Here is an 18,030-nt window from a genome sequence, read left to right as displayed (position 1 = left end):
TTACAACAATGAGAGCAGTAGCTGGGTCATTGGTTTGGGTTATAATAGTAAGTTGTAAAACATTTATTTTCGGTTACAGCATTGTGTTGGTGTTTCTGGGGCCTAATATTTAAATTCTCTCCAATTAGGTGATGGTACATTCACCAAAACCCTGCAGGAGGCCAAAGTACCAATCGTGGGAAACAATGAGTGCAAAGGCATCTTTCAAGGGAGCTATCCCAAGATCACAGAGAACATGATCTGTGCTGGAGACAAGGATTCATGCTTGGTGACTACAACCTTTATTTTTTATTAAAAAAAATATGTGGAGCTGTCTGTTGTGACAACCTCTTGTGTTAATAAGGGAGCAGCTAAAGCAGGCTTTATGTGTAAAAGTATGCATAGACTGCATTTCAATAAGGACAGATCATTAGACAGGATAAACATGATTTATTGGTGAAAAGACAGTGAAAGGGCTGAGAGATGGCAGAGGCCAGGAGAGAAGCAGAGCTTGGGTTAAGGCTCAGGGCCCATGATGACTGACAGAGAACAAAGAGCAGTGAAGGCTGAGAATGAAAGAGGTAAGAGCCATGATGGCACCGGGCTGCTGATAGACGACAGAACTTGTTTGTTTTTTTTATGTAAAGTCTCATTATACTGGGCTGAATTACTTTTGTATAAATGGCCCTATGAGAAACATGGTGTTCCACATTAAACAATGACATAAAAGCAGCTGAAGCTGTGGTAAACTGATACCTAACTGAAAAGGTCATTGTGGAATTCAGTTGAACTATGCAGTTAAACGTGACATGTTTCACTAATTCATAACTTGCTAGCAAAAAACTTGAAAGCTCTTAGTCGATGGTTACTGCAGTTCAGTGCCTTTGGGAAATACTCTGCTCAGTCAGTTTAAAGCATGACCCTGCTGATTTCTAAACAAATGAGTTTTAAGCGATTGCTGAGTCCACAGTTAACAATTTTGTAAAGAAGACCACTCTGCAGACGAGAGACTCTGCAGATGAGAGACTGTGTCTAGAGTTCGTTATGAGTGAACATCTGTAAGGTTTGAATAGCAGAGACTTGAGGAGAGTTTCACCAGTTTTTCCTAGTTACTCAAACAGAACATAACTTACTGCCAAACCTGAAAGAGGAAGATCACCTTCTGCTTAGAGGGGTGATGCAAATCACGAGAATGAACTTTAATTTACTCATGTTGGATGTGTTGCTCCAGCGCTGCGAGCTTAGGAGGAAAATGCAGATTGTTAATTGATCATTGTTACTAGAATGACTTTTGCACAATGAGTTTAAAGAAATCAAAAGATTCTAAAGAAATTAAAATCTAAAGAAAATACTGAGTTTTAGCCTTACAGAAAAAATGAAGGACATAATCATAATTCAAACAGAGGTCTGAAGAAATAACAACCCAGCAAACAATAGGCTAAATGAAAAATTAAGTTCTACGAGTCTCAGAAATGACCTCCACATCTGGTTTGGGATCAAAAGTTGAACTTTTACGCATTTTGAAACCTTAAAACCACAAACTTAAATGTTTTTTCTGTCATAGACCAACACAAAGTAGCACATAATTGTGAGGTGGTATGAAAATGATACAGGGTTTTCATAATATTAAACAAATGGAAATCTGAAAAGTGTGACATGCCTTTGTATTCAGGACCCTATTCTGATACCTCTAAATAAAATGAAGTGCAGTCAATTGCTTTCAGAAGTCACCTAATTAGATAGAGTTCACTTGTGCGTAAATTAGTCACCTACACCTGCTCTGTGGAGGCCTCAGTGGTTTGTTAGAGAACAGAATACAGCCCTGTGCAGCTCTTCTTGTGTAACTGCCCATTTCATGTTATCTCCAACAACTCTGGACTGTGCTGGAGACACAGCAAACCTTGTGACGGATGTGTCATCCTGGAGGAGTTGGTTTTCCTTAGAAAGCAGGTTACGTCTCATGTAGCCAGCCGTGACAAGGATGTTAACAAAAAGTTAAACTAGATCAGTGGTTCCCAAACTATTTTTGGCAGGCCCCCCTTTTTTTTTTTTTTTTTTTTACAAGAAAAATGTTCGCGCCCCCCCACAAACATCCTCCAAACACACACCCATATTTCGCTCCATTGTGGTTTATTTCACACCTCAAACATTTAGTAAATGATTAAGCAAATACAAGTAAACGGCAATAAATTACAGGTAGTAATAAAATATACTACTAACTCTTTTACGCTAAGTCCACACCTACACGGGTATTTTTGAAAACTCAGCTGTTTATGCGTTTGGGCTTTTCGTCAACACGTAAACGGCGTCGCGATTCACCGAAAACGGAGATTATTTAAAACCTCCTTGTTTGCGTTTATGTGTGGACGAGGAATACAGAGTTCGTCACGCAACGTCAAAGGTATGTGCCTCTTTTCACGTCATGCTGTACGCCACGTTATTGTTTACATGAGATGAATTGCAGAATGGCAGATAGAGACAAAATACTGTTAATCTGACTATCTTCAGGTTTTACACGCTTACATATACACGCAGTTACTGTCCCTCCATTTAGAAAGGCAGAGGCGTCACGGTGTAATTATTTTACGTGTAGTTGTTTTTTTTTCCTGTGTAATAATATTCAACATTGCTGTCAATACATTTTTCAAAAAAATGTCTGTGCAAAATGGGTTTAAACACAAACAGCTGTGGGATACTGTTTGTCCGTGATTTGAACCGGGGGAACAAATTACGGCACGATCAGCCTGATATTATTTGTATCCCACTGTAACTTTACTGCATAAAGAGCTAACATGTCCAAGATGTCAGGAGTAGTTAGTTATTACAAGTAGTGTTTGTGAACTAAAAATCAAGAATGTTGGATACGGTTTGTCCGTGATTTGGAGAGCCCAGCGCTCCTCCCGAAGCAGGGAAACTAATTTTGCAGGGGAGACCTACCTTGGCACTTGTGCAGGTGAAGCCAAAGGGAAGATATGCTTCACCATATTTTCTAGTCTTTGGCTTGGAAGGAAGTTGGTTTGGAAACATATTTGGCGATGCTTCATCTCCTGCTTTGCGTTTGTGTGGGAGCCCCGTCAAAAACTTGTCCACAGTGTCCAAGCGCTCTTTTTTTTCCCTTTCATACCACGCCCCACACTTTGGGAACCTCTGAACTAGATGAAAATCAGTCAGGAGGGAGAAGGAGAGAGAGAAGGCCTGTGTGAAAACATTCCCTTTGGGCTCCAAAGCAGCTGAAATGGATTTACAGTGTGTTTTGGAGGAAGGTTGGTTCACGGTTTAAGTAGTCATCATCATGGGCTCATCCGATTACAATGAGAATTAAAGCTGCAAGCAGCGATATGAGGGCCCTCGCACCCCCGGCGCGTCGAGCCAAGCCCAACACCTAAAACCAGCGCTTCTGATCTGATGTCACATTGATGGAATTCATGCATTTAACCACCAGCTAAAATTTCATCTCATTCAACCATTATTATAGTCGTCCCACTAGGTGGCGCTCTAACCATTACTGACAAATGGCATAACAAACATTTCCGAGCTCGAGTCTTATCACGCCTGCGACCTTTGGGAGAGATTGGACATTGTGTTTTTGAGCGACAGCAGGTTACTGCTTTTGGCAAGTGATTGAAACTCCACGTGCCGCCATGACCACCCGTTTCCCTGAACGTAAAAAGCTTCGCAATTTAACATCACAAAGGTCTTTAGATTCCACACACAGGAGATCGCGTAAATCTAATGAAATCCCTTGGAGGAGTTCGTCAAAGTATGAGGCCTGAAAAGAGGGAAAATGTCGCCAAATTTACACCTTAATTTTAAAATGGCTGACTTCCTGTTGGATTTGGGATATTGCTCCAAGAGACTTTTTGTACATCTTGATATCTCCAATAAGCTTGCCAGGTTTCAAACTCATACATAAAACACAGAGCAGGGGCTGTTGTTTTGAAATTTTGTAGGGGCGCTGTGGAGCCATTTTGCGCTATTCAAGGAAAATGAACATATAAAAGAAATCCTCATCACATTAGAGGTGTGCGCCAAATTTCAAGACTTTTTAAACTTTTCAAGCCCCTCAAAAGCCACTTCATCTTTCATGGTGAACTGCGTTGCCACCAGGGTGCGCCGTTCAGTTTATAGTCACAATTTTCTCACTGAAGCATCAAGAGGGACTGATGGTGATATTCACCGCTTTTGAGGTGGCCACGATGAACCTGTGAAAATCAGTACAACAAAATGAAAGACATGACATTTCCTGGTGCCACTAGGTGGCGCTCTACGTATTCCTGACAATGGGCATATCAATCTGTTCAGGGCGGGTCTGACATCATCCCTGTAAAATCTGGTACTGATCACATTGGATTTCATTGAGTTACACTAATTTGTTTCTTCATGGCGAGACCTCAATGTTCGCCATGCTGCTGCACTGTAAAATGTAATTCTAGATGTTTGTTATTTCAACATATTATTCTATATCAGTTTGACGATAGATGACTGAAGTTGTTGTTATAACATAGAATTACAAGTTAAAAACGTCCCAATTACACCAAAAAAGCTAACTTGAAAACTCATGTCCAGCTAAATCAGCAACTTATGTGAACTTGACAATGTGGGTAAGTTGAGCACAGCAGGATTCAAAACTGCCTCACGTGACTGCTACCGAGGTGCATCATGGAGAATTGGCGGTTAACGACATGCTCACTTTACTTGGACGTTTTCTAATCGTCTTCTTTGGAATATGCTTTCAAGGTGAGTAACATTGGTTATAACTATAAGGAAAGAGAGCTACAAAAGTTGGAACATGTTTTGAATCTATGGCATGATGTGTGTTTTCTCTTTTACCGAAATGTTTGCTTTAGCTAATGTAGCTTTAGCGGACAAGGTCCAGCTTGTATGTCATGACCAAACTTGAGCTAATAAACTGACATATGGCCTTTTTTATGGGTTTAATGTGGCACTGACCAAATCACAAGTATTGTGCCGCTAGCTTTAAGGTTGTGCACTCAACCACTGTTGCGATATTAGCAAGCTAACTCAGCTAATTAATAAAGCTTATTTCATATTGTCTCTGTACTTGTAAATTTCTTTCAAGTTCACAGGCTGTTGTATTTTGGTGGAAGTTCATTTTGGCAATATTTCCAATAACTGACTGGGTTCAAAAGAACTTTTGGCAGGACTCGGATGCTTGTTGTCATCTGTTTACCCCTATGTAATCACTTAAGTTGTTATTAACTGCTGCATGCTAAGCTGCAAGAGTGCACTGAGGACTGAGACAAAATATGGTCTACAAACCAGCATTATATTAGTTTTTATCAGATAGTCCTCCAGTGTGTTTAGTTTTTGCTTTAATTCTATTGTGCAGTTATTTGTTACCCTGAAATGCTTTATGCTTAACAACAGCTCACTATTTTGACTTATTTTTGAACTCTTGTGATCAGTATGACTAGTTTGTGTGAGTTTCCATACTAAAAGAGCTGTAGTGATAAAATAATTGGCATCAGAGACACTGATTTTTGGCATGGTATACTGCAGAAGTTTTTTTTTTTTTTTGCATAATTTACCTTTTAATTAAACTGCATTCTCTGTATTGTAACAAAACTAACATTGTTTATATGTCAGAAAATTAGCAAACATGAATAAATGGCGAAAACAATATAATTATAACATATATTTTTATTTTACTTATTTTAGGTCTGTGAAGCCAAACTTGATGCTGGGGATTTATTTTTGTCAGTGGAGTCAAATGGTAAGTTACAATTTGTGCATTTTGTCATACTGGAAACACCACAGATTATATTGTAATTTAATAGCTCTGTAGAACAAATGATATAAAGATTGTAGTGTCAGGGTACTTCTTAGAAGTAATATGGCACTATTGATGATCACATGCAGGTGGCATAAACTAAATATTCAGACGTGTTACCAACAAATGATTCATTAACAAAAGCAATGGAGCAGACTGTTTAGGTTCTTGTGGTTGTAATAACATCCATAACTGCAAGTTTGTCATTAATTTATTTTCACAGGTCTAGATGATCACATCTGACTTTGTCATTTAAATGAGGTGGACTTGCAAACTTTGCACTCTTTTGGGTAAATTGCTGTCCACTACATATACACAGAATGTGCACAGTATTTCAGATCTAAAAGGGAGTATGTAATGGACTTGCTGGCTTTAATGTAAAAAGCCTGTTGTGTAACTTTAATGAGGCAGTTGGACTAAAACAGTATTGCTCATCAAGATAAACATCTGAGGAATAAGGAAATTGTTACTTGTCCTTTTACTCAGTGTTCTTTTAATCGCACGTTTACTAAAGTTTTACATCACATAAGTCATTTTCACAGTCATTCTACTTTAAAAGATTTCAAGACAGAGCTTATTGTTCTCTGAACTTCCTTGTTTGCTGAACGGCAGGTAAAGTGCATCTTTTGTTTGTTTGCTTTTGTGTGTTTGTGTTTTCTCTAATGGGCCTCAGATGACTGTTTGCTTAAATTTGGGTCTCAAAGAATCTTTTTTTATTCTGCCTGTACTCTCCACCCCTCTTCTTCTATTGCTCAGGTTGAAGCAGAATTTGCCCGTCTTACATCTGTTGACCTGAAAGGGTTCCTTTTGCTGTGCTTGACCATTATGGAGAGGTTCGTGGAGCTGTACAAAATCAAGAGCGGCATAGGAGGGCTAACTAGGCTCATAAGATGCTTCGGTGATGATGTAAGTGTTCAACTGCGAAATCTAATCCTTTGTTTAAGTTTTAGGTTATCCAGTTCAACTGATGAACTCATTGAAAGAAAGCTGATAAGTAAAGTCTGTCATCATATTTCACAACTGGACATTTAGTGTGGTAACTTTTACAGAATCTGTGTATATTGGTGGTAGGTTGGATATCATATTCTACTTGAATGTCCTGATAAGCCTGATTCAAAATCTCCAATGATAATCATATATTGATGGAATTATGTATCAAAAAGCTGTGAATTTGGAGCTGTCTACATGCTTCATAAACACTGTTTAAAAAGTGTTTTTGTTTTCTTTTTGACTTCTTTGACCAGAGCCCTACACAAAGGAAGAGGACAGAGGACCTCATTTTCTAAAGGAAGAGCCCTCACACACTTTCAAGACTGTGAAGGTTAGCATTGTTTCTTTTAGTAAATTTAATAATGACAGCACCACAGTGGATTTTAAATGAAACATGTGGCATCTATGAAACAACAGATGCCACATGATAACATGTGTACTTTTTCCTCACCAAATGTATTATTACAAGATCTTTGACACTGGATTTGGTCTGGGTTTCAGAGAAACTAACTGGCAAGCTAGCATTGATATTATTAGTGTCTTGTGTTTATTCATGTCTTCACCAGGGTCTTTGACATTTCGCTGCTGTACTGTTCACTTCAGCTTTACGTTTGATTTCTCACATTGTATATTGTAATGGCAGAGATATTAGGATATTTAAGGGGCTGCAGTGGCTGCTACAGCTGTGGGGGGCAATACTTTGGTGAAATGTCCTGGACCCTGGAAAAGAGACTGTGTAGACTGGGTAAGCAATTAAAGGTTACTGGCCGAGAGTCACTGGGCAGCTGGGTAAAGGTGGATGTTGATATTCAGTGCCAATTATGCAACCTGTTCAGCCACGTCTATATGCTCTTTTTCATGCTGTTAATATAGGGGAAAAAATAAACTTTAATCAATAAACTGATTAAAGAAGCATTGTCTATGGAGCCACAATCTGATCCTGTAGTGTAGCTGCAGTTTGCACATTTCATGTATTCTCAGCCAGATTTGGTTTAGAGCACAGCTAATATTTAGCATAACTAGATTTAAATTCACACACTGGTGATGGCAAGCTACATTGTAGCCACAGCCGCCCTGGGCGCACTGACAGAGGCGAGGCTGCCAGACATTGGCACCACCGGGCCCTCTGGCCACCACCAGTAGGCAACAGGTGAAGTGTCTTGCCCAAGGACACAACGACTGAAACTGTCGGAGCCGGGGCTCGAACCGCAACCTTCCAATTATAAGACGAACTGTCAACTCTTGAGTCACGATTCAGTCATCCACCCATGTGTGTGAATGACTGAATGTAAAGCGCTTTGAGTCCTTAGGGGACTAGTAAAGCGCTATACAAATACTGAGCCATTTACCATTTAAATTGAAAATTTTGTTTGAATTCTGCAATTGAAGACATGCTCAGTTATTTATGAACATGGTCTTTGTTTAAAGCAAGAAATGGATTTGTAACATGGGGTGCATATCTCATTCTGAAAAACTTTAACAACTAATAAGTGTTACCCAAAGCCAATCACCATCATCCAAAAGCATCAGTATGGCTCTTCTTTGGAAAGACATGAATTCTTAAGCACAAGGGATATTGTGTAATTGTAATTGTGTAATTTTTTTTTTTTTTTTTTTGTCTTTGAACCCTTTTATAGCCGACAGGTATTGAAGACACGTTTTCTAAGAGGATGAAAGTTGGCATTGCGATGGTGAAAGAAGAAGACATCATCGATGTGTTGGTTGTCCTTGAGGCGGCAGTAATCCTGTCTAATCTGAGGGATGTCTCAAGTGCCATTTCCATGCTGATGGGCCTTCTTTTGCCCTCAACAGAGACTATCCAAAGGAACTTAAGGACATCTTTGAAGTCATTCAGAACATCCTAATGAACATTGGTGGAAGGCAGTGCATCTCACTAGTGCATGGTCTAAGAAACAGACTCTTGCAGAAAGCCATGCAGAACTGTAATTGTATGTTCCTTAGTGTTAAGGACAGTTTTTATTTTACTGTTTGTTTTTTTATTCTTGCAAGTTCTCATTCTCACTTTTGTATGTCACTAAATGACTACACTTTATATTCCAGATTAGACAATTACTCATTTGTTCATGGTTTAAGAAACTTATGTGAACAACAATATAATGGTGGACTTTGCAGATGCTTATCTCATGCAAGTCAGTAGTTTTTCCTTTGTTTTGCAATTGAGCAGACTCAAACTGATGTTTCTGAAATATCCATATTATCAAATGTTTCAGAAGCATGCACTCATTTTCAGAGATATTGGTTCTGTGGAATTTGTTGCAATTGTAAACGAAGACAAATACAAGAGTTTGATGTCTTACTTGTTATAAACTGATCTTTACTGTCACTTATCAAAGGTTTTGTACTATTTTAATATTTCAAGTTTTATGCTAACAGGTGTGACTGAGCACAATGAAGTTTAAAAATTTTGTAAATGTAAAGAATAACTTTTCTAAAATAGCAAGTGTCCCGTTGATACATTACATTAATGCAGACTTTATGTTGTTACTTCACAAGAATCACTACTGCTCCTAGAGTATTGGTCAGAATTTAATCTTCACCCAAACTGGGCTCAAGACCAAGTTCAAATTTATTGTTTCACAGGAGCAGCCTTTGAGTTTTGATGGATTGTGAGCCTGATGAGCTACGTCACTGATTTTTCTGTTTCTCAGATGACTAAGATGGCACAATAAATGGTGAATGTTGGGTGCTCATGAGTAATTGTCTTGTCATGTTCTTAAAACAAACTTTCTGTATGAAATGATCAGATAGACTTTAATGGAATCTGTGGGGTTTTATTTTTTTTTCTGTAAACAACAGAAAATTAATTTAAAGGAATGTAGGTATTTAAACCTGAGCTCTAAGATGAACCTAACAGGTAGTTTTGCTGAAATGGATGTTAGAAAGCTAAAAAACAAAACAAAACTTAAGATGTTTAATACACATTTTTCTTTACATCCAGTCAATCAACTCTGATAATTAAAATGAAACTGATTTACAAGTTCACTCAGCTACCTTAAGGAGCTCAGGTAATTAATAAACTTAAATCAACTTAGCCAACAGATTATGTTAGTTAAGCTAAAATAGATTCCTAAGTTAAAAGAACTACTAAAGTATTTGAATTAACTAAAAAACCCAAGTCAACTGAACTAGGACAAGAGTTTAAACAATAGATTATTTTAATTTAGCTGAAAGGGTTTTCCCAAGTAAAAATGACAATTAAAGGAGTTGAACTGACTAACAAATCTCAGTCAACTAAACTAAGATGAAAGTTTAGACAACATGTGATTTTTCATTAAGATAACAATTGGTTGTGTTATAAGAACAAACTCTATTTCTTGACTTAACTTAAAATTTTAAGGCAGCCCTTTACCTCATATTTTTAAGTTGAAACAACAAGTTATATTTTACAGTGTGGGGTCACACCCTTCAGCGAAAACTCACAGTTTTCTCTGTAACCCAAGACCAACTCCTTAAGGCTTTCCTGGAGAAATTTGAGGCTGCAGATGTCACCCATTACAATACTGTACCCCAAAGTGTAAAACATGACATTTCCTGTTCCCACTAGGTGGCGCTGTCCCTGATGTCAAATATGGCAGTTGAAATATGTTCAGGGGTGGAGCCTTATCATATGTGTCCACTTTGGTCAAGGTCGGACAATGTATGACAGAACGAGAGGCAATAAGATTTTCATGGCGAGTCATCGAAATTCGCCGTGGCGCCACGGCCTCACCGTATCCCGAAAACTCAAAAGCTCCGCAATTTAACATGGCCCAGGTGTGTAGTTGACACTGACCAAATATGAAGCTTGTACAATGAAATTCCAATGAGGAGTTCGAAAAAGTTCGAGGCATGGAAATGGCAAAATTAGAGCCAAAATGTCACCTTCACTTCCAAATGGCGGACTTCCTGTTGGGTTTAGGACATGGCCATAATAGACTTTTTGTGCGTCTCCGAACGTTAGATATGTGTTCCGAGTTTTATACATGTAGGTCATACCCATCTCGGGGCTCGCGCGTTCTCATTTTTCTAGGTGGCGCTACTGAGCCAATTTTCCCTGGACATGTCTCACGGACATTAAAATACGTAAATTTTCACCAGACCTGACGCGTGTGCAAAATTTCATGAGTTTTTGAGCATGTTTAGGCCCTCAAAAGGCCGATTCATTTGCCGAAATAATAATAATAATAATAATAATAATAATAATAATAATAATAATAATAAGAAACAGAGCAGATACAATAGGGCCTTCGCACTTTTGTGCTCGGGCCCTAATAAGCAGTCAATTTACAGGTTGTCGTTTTATTGAATAATAAAAATAACTTCATTTATAAAGCGCTTTCAAACAAAGTGCTGTACAACTATTTAAAACTAAAAAGATAAGTAAAATAAAAGCGATACATAGCAATACAGGTAAAAGACACAATACAAGTTAAAAACAGTAAAAATTGAAAAACTAAAAGCAATAGAATTAAGACATGTAAGAGGGTGAACAAACGTGTCTTCAGCTTAGTTTTGAAAACCTCCACAGAGCATGCCTGCTGAATATCTTGAGGGATGTTGTTCCACAGAAACGGGGCACGAAAAGAAAAAGCACGCTCTCCAATTGTCTTTTTTCTGGCTCTAGGAACCTTTAGAAGGCCAGAGTCCTGAGATCGGAGAGTACAGGATGGAACATAAAGATGTAAAAGGTCAGAGAGGTATGTAGGTGCCAATCCGTTTAAAGCCTTGTAGGTGAGCAGCAGGACCTTAAAATCTGCTCGAACCTGACAAGGTAGCCAATGCAGAGAGTTCAGTACAGGGGTAATGTGCTTAAATTTCCCAGTCCTTGTTAAAATGCGAGCAGCTGCATTTTGCACCATCTGTAAACCTCTAAAACTTTTCTTTGGTAGCCCAGAAAGAAGAGCGTTACAATAATCAATACGTGAAGACAAATGCATGGATAAGAACCTCTGCAGTGTCGCTTGACAAGACTTGTCTGATTCTGGTTCCTCAAATGATAAAAGGCAGTCTTTGTTATCTCTTTTAAATGATACTCGAAAGAGAACACCATGTCGAACCAGACACCCAAGTTTTTTACCTTGTCCCTGCAATTTATGACACTGTCATCAATTCTCAAGATGAAATTTTGAGACACGTGCTGAAATCTGTGTGGCCCAATGACCATCAACTCTGTTTTATCAGTATTTAGGAGCGAGAAATTATCCGATAACCAGCCCTTAATTGCAGATAGACAAGATTCTAGTTTAGAGACTTCAGCACAATTTCCAATGGTTAAAGGAACAAAGCTGCAGGTCATCAGCGTAACAATGAAAGGTTACATTAAAAGAACGTAAAAAAAACACCAAGAGGCAGCAGGTACATAGAAAACAGCAATGGTCCAAGTACAGAGCCCTGAGGGACCCCGTGCCTCACTGCACAGGTCTCGGAGAGATCATTTTTAAAACTAACAGTCTGAGACCTCCCAGACAGGTAAGATCTCAGCCACGATAAAACATTTCCTGTAATTCCAATAAAATGTTCAAGCCTATCCAATAAAATGCAGTGATCCACAGTGTCAAACGCAGCACTTAGATCCAGCAGTAATAAAACTGAAGTACGATCGTTGTCTGCATTTACCAGCAGATCATTTACAACATCTTCCAGGTAAAGAAAGGAAAGACACATGGACTGCTATCTCTGAAAGGAAATAAAGTATGATTTAAGTAACTCAAAATAATACATGAACTCAGGTAGTGATGGGTCCTGCAACACTGAGGCACCGACGCATGTATCAAGCTCACCTAGCGATGCCTGTATCGGTGCGTGCGTCGCTTTAAGAAAAAGTCACGTGATCGATACAGCTGCTGTATCGCTCATTGCCAACGCACCAAACTGTGTTTAAAAGGTACCGCATCCGCATCTGCCAACGGAATGAGTCGCCACCAAAAAAACCCCACAAAATTACTCTCGCAAAGATTAAAAAAAAAAAAAAAAAAAAAAAATACACATCTCTCTATAATAAAATGGAGCCTGAAAGAAAAAGAAATGTTTCTGCTGTGTGGGATCATTTTGATCCTTTAACTGCAAATAAGGTAATAGTTTGTCTTTGTTTCAGTGTAATCTATCAGAATAGGAAAAACAGCAATGTGACTTGAAGTGTAAATTTTTATTTCATTTTATGCAGGTCAAATGTCGCATCTGTTCTGCTTTCTTACACAAACAAAAGCACCTCCTCCGTGTTTAGGCATTACAGAGCCAAACATGAAAATGAGGAGACAAACTCACCGAGAATGAACACTGGTAGGCCTATATAGACACTGAACAGCTTTATCATCATTTTTTTTATTAATATGTGTTTTATTATTTTCAAATCAAGCATCTAGGAAGACTGCTCTGGACCAGGCAGTCCTGAATTTTATTATAAAGGACTGCCAACCCCTTAGTATTGTGGAGAGTGTCGGAGAGAAACATTCCAAGATCAGAGGATCCTTTAACGTACTGGGGGAATAGGAAGACATCTTATCAGAACCTTTTCCACCTGGCTTTACAGCTTTTGTGTACCCCAGCTTCATCTGTGCCTGTGAGTTTTCCAAAGCTGGGGAAATGGTGTCAAAAAAAAAACGCAATAGACTGAATGCAAAAACATTGGATAAACCTATTTTTCTGAATAGAAATTTATAATAAACTGAGTCAAATGGGTAATATTACATTCACAATACTTTCATTTTAATTTTCACTTAATGTCATTCACAATATATTTTAAAGATGTCTACAATATTTGCAATGTAAAAGATATAAAATGATTCCATGGAAAGTACAATACCTTACAGTGTACAAGTATGACTAGGTCATTGAATCAGTGTCTGTTGTGAGTCTCAAGTAAGTTGCCTGCAATGATATTTAAGGTCCAGCAGGTGTCAGTATGGAGCAAAACTGTGTCGACACAGTGTCGATACAGTTTGGGGAATGTGCTGAAACGCTTCACGAGGTCTCATCTACCCATCACTAAACTCAGGAGACTCAAAGAGAAACTCACCTCAGCTGCCGCCCCATGTGGGAGTGAAGAAAGAGTGAGGGGTAGGTGAGTGCAGTCCTTATATAACGAGTGACAGGTGAGTGCAATTAAGGCCAAGCACCACCCCAAAAAAAGGTGAGGAAAAGAAACAAGGTGCATCTGGTGAAGTGAATGTGCTGAAAGGTGAGCCTTTACAACACAGTGGTTCATGTTTCCTAACTGGACAAAGTGATATTAACTGACTGTGTGTGGTACTGTGACGAGCAAGCATTACCCAACATAAATCATTGTTTAGTTGGTGGATGTTGTTGATGGTCAACCTCTAAGAGTCTGTCCTAATAACTTTCATCAATGTCTTTCCACAGTTTACTTATGGAGCACCACTCATGACCAAAAGTGGATCAGTCTGGCTCCAGAGTGGAGTTCTGAGTGTCAGTGCGTGTGATGCATTTCCTTCAGTGTTCACTCGTGTGTCCCAGTACCAGAAATGGATCAGCGACACAGTTAGAGGACACAACCAGGCTTTGTTACCTTCACCTCCCCAGACAGTTCATCACCAACCACTACTGCCCCCGATGTGTGACAGTGTGTTGCAGTGGTGAAAACCTGACCCACCGCACTCTGTGTTCTCGTTGTGTTGCTCCATGTGTTTGCTGGAACTGTTGGAAAGTAGATCAACACATTTACTCAAGTTCAAGTACAAACATGAAGTACTTTACCTGACATATTGCTTTACAACTTTAAGAACCTTTTTTCCACTGTATTTACGGACATCAGGAGGGTTTTTTTTTTTTACTAGCAATTTGATTATTTTTAATTCGATTTTTTTTAGTCTGTCTGTATTTGCTATACTTTCTTTAAACTACTTTAATGACCCAATGAATTGTCATTAAGAAATCAAAGCATTCTTAAATTAGTTAAGTGAAATGTTAAGGGTGTCACGTTTTCACACTTGCATTGTTTGCTCAAAATCATATGCAAATTAATTAAAATCTTTTCAAATAGTCTTGTGATCTTTTTTTTTTTTTTTTTAATACTTAAATAGTTAAAAAAATATATTTCTTGAGTTATATTTGATTTTTCACACTTTAAATTAAAGTAGAACGAACAGGAAACACTTCACACATTGTTAACAGATGAAGGATAAATGTGTTCTTTCTACTCGCCAGCAGCCGGTGGTACATATTATACAGGAGACAATAGGAAGATGACACTGCTGATAATTTGCTCCGTGACCTGACGAGTTTATGGTTTATATTTTTCAGCGTCTTGTTTAATGTAACATGATGTTATCTATTAAAACATGATCCCCTCAGTTTATCAGTCACATCAGTCCCTCATGTGTCACATGTGCTATCAAAAGCTGCATCAAGACAAAAAACAGTCAATGACATTTGGTGCACCTGCTTGTGATGCAAATTGGGGATCGAGAGATAATTTTCTCAAAATTGAAGTGACTGCCAAAGAGAGCACCGATACATTAGAAGATTACCAAAGCAAAAATGTCCACTAATGACCAACCATCAGCAAAAGCAATGCAGGACAAACACACTGCTCCCTGTGTAGATTAAAGCAGCCTACAATACCCCTTGCAGTTCTTGGTGGTAGAAAATATAGTGAGGCTGTACTGAAACACAGTGTGTTGGCTAGTGTCATAAAGTAAAGTTGCTTGCTTACAGTAAACCTCCTACCAGACATATCTGGAACTATCATAGTGTCTATATTAAAGCCACACAAGCTGAGCAATGGCTGAAGCCTCTAGTTTTTGGTCACTGGCTCTTGAGAAATTAAATTGTTATCAATTGTTGTTCAAGATCATAAAAAATGGCATCAAGAAAAATGTGCAGAAACAATATATACGAGAATCAGTTTCTGAGAAGAACAGGATGTAGCCTAAAGTACAACTGAGTACTAACCTCATGGTGGTGGTTGAAGAAAAATCATGATGTATTTGGTTCATTGTTGAACCACACCGGTCCCAAGTTCATATTTTGCATTTACGTGTGGCAGAAAGGTGCTAAAGCTCCCACTTCATTATACCTTCCCAACCGTGGTAAATAATGGAAACACAGATGCAGACTATTTCCTTTTGTGTCTCACAAAAACTCAAGATGTCTGCCACTTAAATGCTCCGAGCTCTAATCTGAGGTACCATCGATTGCCAATGTCTGAGGCCAGGAACTCTAATGAACTTATCCATAACTCTAATGAAACTATCCTCTACAGCAGAGCTAATCCTTGGTCTTCTTTTTCTCCTCCCCATGAGGGCCACTATAATCACAGTCGTTGATAGTTTTAGCAGGTGCACTTGAAGACGCTTTGAATTTATTGACATTTTCAAAACCAGCTGACCTTTCATGTCTTAAAGTGATGATCGGCATGCATTTCAAGGCAAGCTTAAAGTGCTTTTTACACATTATAGATTAGCACATTTGTAAGTCTGTTTTCTGTGTATCAAAATTACCTTAGTACGTTGCAACTGATTGTCTCACTTTTCAATACATTTTAAATCATTCTAGGTGAGTAAAACGTCCAAGGTACATAAAAATAGTCCCAATGCATGCCAGTGAAACCAAAAAACTGGTTCCCCTTAGTGCAGTGGTTCCCAAACTTTTTTTGCCAGGCCCCCCTTTTTTACAAGAAAAATGTTCGGTTGGTTTGGAAACATATTTGGCGATGCTTCATCTCCTGCTTTGCGTTTGTGTGGGAGCCCCGTCAAAAGCCTGTCCACAGTGTCCAAGCGCTCTTTCTTTTTTTTTTTTTTCTTTTCATACCGCGCCCCCCCTGCAATGGCCCTGCGCCCCCCCTAGGGGGCGGGCCCCACACTTTGGGAACCTCTGCCTTAGTGTATGAATGTATGAATTCAGGCTTCATGTGTCAACCACAATAGTATATGCAATGAGACTTGCATTCACTCACATCTTTTACACACAGTCATGTTTATAGAAAGGTTGGATCCCCTTTTTGCTTTGTTGGTCCATATTGGCATTATAGCATCGCAAAGTTGCTGCAAATGTGTTGTCCCATTACACCATCTCCCAAAGGTCCTCTATTGGACTGGGATCTTGTGACTGTGTACGCCATTTGAGTACAGTGAAATATCTGATATGTTCAAGAAATATTTTTTACACGAATCATCGTTGTGCTGGAAGCAGCCATCATAAAATGGGTGCACTGGGGTCATAAAGAGATGGACATGCTCAGCAACATTACTCAAGTAGATATGTCTGTGTAGGTTCTCAGTCATTCAGGTCATGGTACTCCGAGGAGCTTGGAATAGAAAGCAACTTTCTTTGAGTTTCACGAAAAACTTCATAAAACTTAAAGTCCAGCTTTCTTTCCAAGCTGGTCAGTCTGGTTTGCTCAGCTGATAAGAGAATCAAAGTCTGCCAAGAAAATATCCCCCACACCATTACAACATCACCTCTACCAGCCTTTACTGTTGATACAAGGCAGGATCGATGATGCGTTCGTGTTGCTCTAGCTAAATTATGACTCTATCATCTAAATGTTGTAGCAGAAACTGAGACTCATGGGACCAGGCAATGTTTTTCGCAATTTTCTATTGTCAGAGGTGCAAACTGTATCCTTAGTTTAACTGTATCCTTGGTGTAGTCTCCAGCTGTTGCTTCAAAATTTGATGTGTTGTGCATTTAGAGATACTCTTCTGCATACCTTGGTTGCAAGAAGTGGTTACTCGAGAAGCTGTTGCTTTCCTTTCAGCTCAAACGAATATGGCCATTCCTTCTGACCTCTGACCTCATCAACAAACCATTTTCACCCAGAGAGCTGCCGCTTGCTCGATACTTTTTCTTTTTAAACCCCGGAGATGACTGTGCATGAAAATTCCAGTAGATCAGCAGTTTCTGAAATACTCAGACCAGTCTGTCTGGCATCAAGACCACGCCACATTCATAGTTACTTAGATCAACTTTCTTCCCCAGTCTGATGCTCAGTTTGAACCTCAGCAGCTGTTGTCCATATCTACATGTCTAAATGCATTAGATATTTGTCATAACAGGCATTTGAACAGGCATACATATAACAAAATAACTGATGAGAGAGAGAGAGTGTGTGTGTGTGTGTGTGTGTGTGTGTGTGTGTGTGTGTGTGTGTGTGTGTGTGTGTGTGTGTGTGCGCGCGCACACCATGGACTGATTGCAAAACAAGACACTGGTACAAGGTGGTGGAGACAGTCAAACACAGGTGAGATTTATGATACGCCTAAATTAATGGAAGGAAAGAGACACAGACATGAATCCTGAAAACTAACAGT

General features: G+C 39.0%; 1 long non-coding RNA gene across 1 annotated transcript; it reads left to right on the top strand.

Moving 5' to 3' along the window:
* The first annotated feature begins 19 nt into the window (after positions 1–19).
* Positions 20–14,253, top strand: LOC116328231. The gene is made up of 3 exons (XR_004200071.2): positions 20–47; positions 129–268; positions 14,120–14,253. It is a non-coding gene; the product is annotated as an uncharacterized LOC116328231 (long non-coding RNA).
* Positions 14,254–18,030: the final 3,777 nt, after the last annotated feature.

Source organism: Oreochromis aureus, linkage group 19 (genome assembly GCF_013358895.1).
Source record: "Oreochromis aureus strain Israel breed Guangdong linkage group 19, ZZ_aureus, whole genome shotgun sequence".
In the NCBI taxonomy this organism is placed as follows: Eukaryota; Metazoa; Chordata; class Actinopteri; order Cichliformes; family Cichlidae; genus Oreochromis; species Oreochromis aureus.
The sequence above is the reverse complement of the archived record's forward strand: the minus strand, read 5'-3'. Positions and strand labels throughout refer to the sequence as shown.